Source organism: Polyodon spathula, chromosome 7 (genome assembly GCF_017654505.1).
Source record: "Polyodon spathula isolate WHYD16114869_AA chromosome 7, ASM1765450v1, whole genome shotgun sequence".
NCBI classification, from domain to species: Eukaryota; Metazoa; Chordata; class Actinopteri; order Acipenseriformes; family Polyodontidae; genus Polyodon; species Polyodon spathula.
This window is the reverse complement of record NC_054540.1, coordinates 2963246-2972270: the sequence shown is the minus strand read 5'-3', so window position 1 is coordinate 2972270 and position 9025 is coordinate 2963246. Positions and strand designations below refer to the sequence as shown.

The window sequence follows — 9025 nt, the reverse complement described above, 5'->3', positions numbered from 1 at the left end:
GACGCAATCACGTGATAATGCTTTCGTGCAAAAAAAAAGGCGATCATCTTATGCAAATCGGCGCTGAACTCGATCTGTGCAACAAAGCTGGATACATAAGTTTTATCTGTAGACTTGGGAAGAGGAGCGGTAACGGCACGGAACAGCGCAGAATGCAGGTAAGCTGCTGGATAGAAGAACCGGCTTCTTTTGAACCAGTCCCCACAACAAGCAACATGATCGCCTGTAGTGCGCCTTTCATCAGCCTGTCATCAGAAGCAATTGAAGCTTTAGCCGTACTGCAATTGTATGCATATACATGTTACTCCATCTGCAAGGGAAGAGAGACAACACCTTAAAACCAACTGGCAGGTCAAATCCGGGTTATTGCTTTGATTTCTCTCGTGTTTCACCCCTGCATAAATAAAGTATACGTTTCCAGGCAGGTTTGTGTTGCATTTGCAGTCAGACAGTGTACAACAGTACAGTAACTACAGAGGGGTTTCTCAAACGTCAGAGCTATGACAGTAGCACTTGAACTGGTACAAGCGAACAAGCTCTCTCACTAAAGGGAGGAGGGGCTCAAGCTGAGAAAGTTTGGGAGCCCTGTACTAAAGAATTGTTTTATTTCATTGCCCCACATTAGGCTCTACTGACACATCTTTTTTTCAATTACGCATGTATTCCATGCTGTGTACCGTGTTTAATCCAAAGCAGCAATCCTATTGTTCCTTGCAGTCTGAGAAGGAAAGGAATATGGTTACAAATTTGTGTTGAAGATTTATATACAGTATACACTCATTAAAACCCCTCAGCTTTTATCTTTAGGGTGTTCTAGACAGTGGTGTACTATAGATGGTATTAGTTTTTCGCCATGCTCCTGCATCAAAGTTTGACCCAGTATACTACAATATGCCATTCATCTTAAAATCTAAAGTTGGTAAAGATATGTGATATAATAGAAAAAGACAATCCACCGTGATACTTTATATAAAAACAAGCTTTCTTTATGGCACAGACCACGGCTTGTTAAGATTAATATTGCTTGTTCATAATTGTCCCAAACAGGCATAATCCTTTACAATGCCTATTAAAAAGACACATTATTTTGGCATTGCTGTAGCTTAATCATCTCCCACAAAGCATCTTTTCTTTGTGCGTGCTTTTTCACTCTGCATCAGCTAGGCATCCAGCTTAATTGACTCATTTCTACAAATCATTCCTGGAACCAACAATTTCCGTTTTCAGAAGAGGCTTAAACCTGAGCCTGCCAAAGTGTCCTGGACACGTGTGATTGCCTTGACCAGTGAGTTTCCAGTGGCACTGCAGTGGCAATGCAATGGTTTTGTACAATAGGGTACGCTCACTTGTACACGTGACAGCATCTGTTCACACAGTCCTATTATATAACTCGACTGGATACTGCCTTTTTGTTAATATGCAAGTTTAAACAAAATGTAGCTTTGATTTTTTTTCTCTTCATAACCAAACTTTAATGAGTCCATTGTTCTTTTTCATTGGAAAGCAGGGGAAGGTTGATGATGAAGGAACACTGTTCAGTGGCTGAGGTAGGTGGTCGACTGATTTCACAGCTTTTATTTGTTTATTTATTTTACCAGGAGATTTACCCATTGAGGCCGATGCCTTGTTTACAAGGGGGTCCTGGATCTTTTAAATTCCCTATAGTTGAATTCCGAGAGATGCCTCGAGTTTTTTTCAAAGCTGGTGGTTGTTACTGAGAATAAAGCATGGTATAAACTCAGTATGGTATGGTTGATGTCGTGAGCGGGGTTTCTTGTGTTATGTGTGGTGGCTTCTTTAATGGTGATGCACTCTGATGCTCTCAGTTCTGGGTGTCTTTAATGGTGATGCATTCTCTCTGATGCTCTCAGTTCTGGGTGTCTTTAATATTGTTACACTAGATGCCTGGTGCTCTCAGTTCTGGGTGTTTTTAATGGTGATACACAGGATGCCTGATGCTCTCAGTTCCAATAGTGTTACTGGCCATTCTGGGTCACCAATGCAGTCCACTATTGTTGTCTTTTAAAAGGACAACACAAAAACATTGGCGTTGGCAGATTTTCAAGCACACACACCATTGCATTCAGAAATCTTCCTGTGTGAAAATCTAATTAGTCTTGATTGACTATGGGGCTCATCTATTTTTTTTTTTATTTTTTTTTTTGGGGGGGGGGGGGGGGGGGGGGGGGGGGGGGGGGGGGGGTGGGGGGGGGGGGGGGGCGTGGGGGTGGTGTGAAAACTATGTGGACGGATTTGAATAAGGCAAAGTAGATAGGCAGAGTGTATGTAGTGGAACGCTGAACACACAGATTCACAGAAATACAATAGCTCGTCACCAGGCATGCCCTTTACCCTTTTTAATGAGGCAGGGGATTTGAAGACTTTCTAATCTGAAATGAGTTGGGACAGAGGGAATTTAAACAGGGCGCCTAGGTAACAGTCACTTCTTTAAATGTGGGACAGGCTTGCGCTGGCTCAACTTGCTTTAGAATTCACCAGAACTACTACCTGGGACAACAAACATCATTTGAAAGCCAATTATCTTCTCATTTAAACCCTCAGCTTTTACCTGAGCATTGGGATCAAAGGTCCCCTGAAGTCAACAAATTATACTGAACAAAAATATAAATGCAACATGCAACAATTTCAAAGATTTTACTGAGTTACAGTTCATATAAGGAAATCAGTCAATTGAAATACATTCATTAGGCCCTAATCTATGGATTTCACATGACTGGGAATACAGATATGCATCTGTTAGTCACAGATACCTTAAAAAAAAAGGTTGGGGCGTGGATCAGAAAACCAGTCAGTATCTGGTGTGACCACCATTTGCCTCATGCAGCGCGACACATCTCCTTCGCATAGAGTTGGAGCATCAGGCTGTTGATTGTGGCCTGTGGAATGTTGTCCCACTCCTCTTTAATGGCTGTGCAAGGTTGCTGGATATTGGCGGGAACTGGATCCCAAACATGCTCAATGGGTGACATGTCTGGTAAGTATGCAGGCCATGGAAGAACTGGGACATTTTCAGCTTCCAGGAATTGTGTACAGATCCCTGTGACATGGGGCCGTGCATTATCATGCTGAAACATGAGGTGATGGCGGTGGATGAATGGCACGACAATGGGCCTCAGGATCTCGTCACGGTATCTCTGTGCATTCAAATTGCCATCGATAAAATGCAATTGTGTTCGTTGTCCGTAGCTTATGCCTGCCCATACCATAACCCCACTGCCACCATGGGGCACTCTGTTCACAACGTTGACATCAGCAAACCGCTCGCCCACACGACACCACACATGCTGTCTGCCATCTGCCCAGTACAGTTGAAACTGGGATTTATCCGTGAAGAGCACACTTCTCCAGCGTGCTAGTGGCCATCGAAGGCGAGCATTTGCCAACTGAAGTTTGTGCAGAAATTCTTCGATTTTGAAAACCCACAGATTCATCAGCTGTCCTGGTGGCTGGTCTCAGACGATCGCGCAGGTGAAGAAGCTGGATGTGGAGGTCCTGGGCTGGCGTGGTTACATGTGGTCTGCGGTTGTGAGGCCGGTTCGACGTACTGCCAAATTCTCTAAAATGAAGTTGGAGGCTGCTTATGGTAGAGAAATGAACATTCAATTCTCTGGCAACAGCTTGGTGGACATTCCTGCAGTCAGCATGCCAATTGCACGCTCCCTCAAAACCTGAGACATCTGTGACATTGTGTTGTGTGACAGAACTGCACATTTTAGAGTGGCCTTTTATTGTCCCCAGCACAAGGTGCACCTGTATAATGATCATGCTGTTTAATCAGCTTCTTGTTATGCCACACCTGTCAGGTGGATGGATTATCTTGGCAAAGGAGAAATGCTCACTAACAGGGATGTACACAAATTTGTGCGCAAAATTTGAGAGAAATAAGGTTTTTTGTGCGTATGGAAGATTTCTGGGATCTTTTATTTCAGCTCATGAAACATGGGACCAACACTTTACATGTTGCGTTTATATTTTTGTTCAGTGTAGTTTGAATTTAACAATAACTTATATCCTGTATGCTGCCCAAATTATTCTTTACAAATGAGATACACCTACTGTGATGAGTCAAAGGGTTTTCGGTCTGTGATTCAGCCTCCCGACAGTAGATGGCATCAAACCAACTCGGGACTTCCCTTACCAAGATCTCGTGACCATGGCAAAAGTCATCTTTTGAGGGGCGGCACCTTGGTGAGGGGCGGAAGTACGAGTATGTAAATTCCAGCCACTGGAGTCAAGTGAAGGATAAGGACACGTGTCGGTTGGGGATTGGTGTTCCACTGACTACAGAGGCGGGACATTACATACTAAAGGGAACGTACTACTGTGTTCGGGGTTGGTCCGAAAGTAAAATAGGAGGAGTAACGGGTGGAGGGAGAGTCTGGTTTTGTGCAGCGGGATTTTTGAAACACTAACATTTCTTTTGTCTTTTTTTTTGTTTATGTATGGGTCACCACGAAGACAAATTAAAGACGAGTCATCACAGTTTGTTTTGGATCCCACCCCTGCACTCCTTCCCTCACACCATTTTGTTTTTCGTTTGTTATTTAATCCTTTTGTTGTGTATAGAAAATAAAAATAAATTATTTTATTTCTGTACACATAAATTACTGTCTGGACATTCCATTTAATACACTCTCGCCTCACACCTACATTTTAGCTTTTGTCTTGCAATGCAATTTTAAATACTACAATTGAAGATGACTATTGGAGTTTGTGTAACATGTTAAAGGCTGGGCAAGAACTGGCATAGTGGTTAAGATGCTTTTCTGCGATGTGCATGGTCGTCAATTCGCGCCTAACTTCAGTCCTGTTGCAATGGCAGCATTGTGGGATGTACTGTGGTTATAGATTCTGACTACTGTGGGTGTGATGAAGTAAATAGAGAGAGTTCTTTGCCTGTAAGAGATAACCATGAAGAACCAAGGAGTTACATGGTTATACTATACAGAATGAACTGTTTCTATTGATGACCATTGCTGTGGGGAGCTCAGAATTGTGAGGTTATTATAACAAGCTGGCTGTTGAAATAGGAAAAAATGAAACCCCCTTCTGAACACCCACAAGCATAGCTTAATGTTTCATTAACACAACTCTAATCTTACTGTACTTTTGGGTATGTATTTATTAACAATGTGAAAACGCTTGATTTTTGATCAAAGTCCTGAAAAGAACCTTTTCAAATACCCTGCATGCCCAGAGCAGCCTCTTTATTGAACGCTGGTGGGAACTTGATAAACTATGTTCCTCTAGCCTCTCTCCAGCTGAATTCCTGATCATTCACTTGCAGATCAATATAATTAAGATCATCCGATCACACACTCACACACACGCTCACACATGTCTTTCAATATGAGGGGTTTGGAAAATAACACATTTTTAATATGGCAGAAGCAACTCTTCAACTTTTGTCAAGTACAAATTGTTGCCTAGCCTTGAAAAATCCCACACAGCAATTCTGTGCATTTCAAATAAGCACACAGTCCAAACTGTATGAGAAACATGCTCAATGAACTGCCATTTTATTTTAGATGTGCTAACCCTTACAGAAGTTTACAAGGGCTTTATAAAATATTTAGAATGTTTTTTTTTTTACTGGTTCGAGTCTGAGAGAGATTCATTACTTTATGTTTGGGAACTCTTTCTGGTAAAATGCAGTATGAGGCTGTTTAAAATGCAATATGAGGCTGTTTAAAATGCAATATGAGGCTGTTGAAAATGCAGTACATTGCATTATAGTTGCACCATAAAGCACTCACCAGTGAGTGTCATCTTTAGGAGTCTGTTTTAATGTTCACTCCTGTAACAACTGATACTTTTCCTCCCTCTATCTTGCAGTTTATGTCAAGCATACGTTTCCTTCTGGTGTATCAACCAGTTTGTTTAAAGGAGTTCTTCCTGACACATGGAGTGAGGCTGCTAGCTGTGTTAGTTGTATTTATTAACACACTGCAGATGAGAGAATGGCTTCTTAGTGTTGCACAAGCCTCATGGCTAATCTCATTTTCCATTTTAACACACTGTTTTGGGGACTAGCGTAGATTACTAGGTGATGACAGGGTCTAAACTAATGGCTTTAGACAAATCCGAAACTAATGAATTCGAACAACTAAATCCTTCAGGTCTTTACTTAATCTAATTATGTAACCATTCCATTCTAAGAAAGAAAACATTTCATAACATTTCATAATGAAGTTTTGTGTTTCCAGGAAAAAGAAAAGCGTGAATAACTAATTGGAAAATGCAGCTAATATTCCTAATAAAGCTATTGAGTTAAAAGCTGTGTGGATTGCACATTTCCACAGCTCAGAAGAACTTCCTTTCTAGGACTCTTCCCACTGATTGTTCTGTTATCGTCATGGCTTCTCTTATGGCAGGGAACTCTTACAGATTGTTCAGGTACAATGCAGGTTCATGGCTTCTCTTATGGCAGGGAACTCTTACAGATTGTTCAGGTACAATGCAGGTTCATGGCTTGTCTTATGGCAGGGAACCCTTACAGATTGTTCAGGTACAATGCAGGTTCATGTCTTCTCTTATGGCAGGGAACTCTTACAGATTGTTCAGGTACAATGCAGGTTCATGTCTTCTCTTATGGCAGGGAACTCTTACAGATTGTTCAGGTACAATGCAGGTTCATGTCTTGTCTTATGGCAGGGAACCCTTACAGATTGTTCAGGTACAATGCAGGTTCATGTCTTCTCTTATGGCAGGGAACCCTTACAGATTGTTCAGGTACAATGCAGGTTCATGTCTTCTCTTATGGCAGGGAACTCTTACAGATTGTTCAGGTACAATGCAGGTTCATGTCTTCTCTTATGGCAGGGAACTCTTACAGATTGTTCAGGTACAATGCAGGTTCATGTCTTGTCTTATGGCAGGGAACCCTTACAGATTGTTCAGGTACAATGCAGGTTCATGTCTTCTCTTATGGCAGGGAACTCTTACAGATTGTTCAGGTACAATGCAGGTTCATGTCTTGTCTTATGGCAGGGAACTCTTACAGATTGTTCAGGTACAATGCATGTTCATGTCTTCTCTTATGGCAGGGAACTCTTACAGATTGTTCAGGTACAATGCAGGTTCATGTCTTCTCTTATGGCAGGGAACTCTTACAGATTGTTCAGGTACAATGCATGTTCATGGCTTCTCTTATGGCAGGGAACCCTTACAGATTGACTGTCAGGTACAATGCAGGTTCATGTCTTCTCTTGAGGATGCAACATCGAGGTACAATGCAGGTTCATGTCTTCTCTTAACGGCAGGGAACTCTTACAGATTGTTCAGGTACAATGCAGGTTTAGATGTCTTCTCTTATGGCAGGGAACCCTTACAGATTGTTCAGGTACAATGCAGGTTCATGTCTTCTCTTATGGCAGGGAACTCTTACAGATTGTTCAGGTACAATGCAGGTTCATGTCTTCTCTTATGGCAGGGAACTCTTACAGATTGTTCAGGTACAATGCAGGTTCATGTCAAATGTCTTATGGCAGGGAACTCTTACAGATTGTTCAGGTACAATGCAGGTTCATGTCTTCTCTTATGGCAGGGAACCTATACAGAAGTTCAGGTACAATGCAGGTTCATGTCATCTCTTATGGCAGGGAACTCTTACAGATTGTTCAGGTACAATGCAGGTTCATGTCTTGTCTTATGGCAGGGAACCCTTACAGATTGTTCAGGTACAATGCAAGGTTCATGTCTTCTCTTATGGCAGGGAACTCTTACAGATTGTTCAGGTACAATGCAGGTTCATGTCTTCTCTTATGGCAGGGAACCCTTACAGATTGTTCAGGTACAATGCAGGTTCATGTCAGCTTCTCTTATGGCAGGGAACTCTTACAGATTGTTCAGGTACAATGCAGGTTCATGTCTTCTCTTATGGCAGGGAACCCTTACAGAATTGTTCAGGTACAATGCAGGTTCATGTCTTCTCTTATGGCAGGGAACTCTTACAGATTGTTCAGGTACAATGCAGGTTCATGTCTTGTCTTATGGCAGGGAACCCTTACAGATTGTTCAGGTACAATGCAGGTTCATGTCTTCTCTTATGGCAGGGAACTCTTACAGATTGTTCAGGTACAATGCAGGTTCATGTCTTCTCTTATGGCAGGGAACTCTTACAGATTGTTCAGGTACAATGCAGGTTCATGTCTTCTCTTATGGCAGGGAACTCTTACAGATTGTTCAGGTACAATGCAGGTTCATGTCTTCTCTTATGGCAGGGAACTCTTACAGATTGTTCAGGTACAATGCAGGTTCATGTCTTCTCTTATGGCAGGGAACTCTTACAGATTGTTCAGGTACAATGCAGGTTCATGTCTTCTCTTATGGCAGGGAACTCTTACAGATTGTTCAGGTACAATGCAGGTTCATGGCTTGTCTTATGGCAGGGAACCCTTACAGATTGTTCAGGTACAATGCAGGTTCATGTCTTCTCTTATGGCAGGGAACTCTTACAGATTGTTCAGGTACAATGCAGGTTCATGTCTTCTCTTATGGCAGGGAACTCTTACAGATTGTTCAGGTACAATGCAGGTTCATGTCTTGTCTTATGGCAGGGAACCCTTACAGATTGTTCAGGTACAATGCAGGTTCATGTCTTCTCTTATGGCAGGGAACTCTTACAGATTGTTCAGGTACAATGCAGGTTCATGTCTTCTCTTATGGCAGGGAACTCTTACAGATTGTTCAGGTACAATGCAGGTTCATGTCTTCTCTTATGGCAGGGAACTCTTACAGATTGTTCAGGTACAATGCAGGTTCATGTCTTCTCTTATGGCAGGGAACTCTTACAGATTGTTCAGGTACAATGCAGGTTCATGTCTTCTCTTATGGCAGGGAACTCTTACAGATTGTTCAGGTACAATGCAGGTTCATGTCTTCTCTTATGGCAGGGAACTCTTACAGATTGTTCAGGTACAATGCAGGTTCATGTCTTGTCTTATGGCAGGGAACCCTTACAGATTGTTCAGGTACAATGCAGGTTCATGTCTTCTCTTATGGC

The 9025-nt window shown here is 42.2% G+C and overlaps 1 long non-coding RNA gene across 2 annotated transcripts in view; it reads left to right on the top strand.

Moving 5' to 3' along the window:
* Window positions 1-69: 69 nt before the first annotated feature.
* LOC121318000 overlaps window positions 70-9025 on the top strand; it is a 110408-nt gene continuing 101452 nt past the window's right edge. Inside the window, exons 1-3 of one of the 2 annotated variants that reach the window (XR_005950565.1) lie at window positions 70-158; window positions 1505-1547; window positions 4480-4516. This is a non-coding gene — a long non-coding RNA (uncharacterized LOC121318000). Of the gene's footprint in view, window positions 159-1504; window positions 1548-4479; window positions 4517-9025 lie in introns of those variants that run through there. The other variant, XR_005950564.1, reaches the window with a different exon arrangement.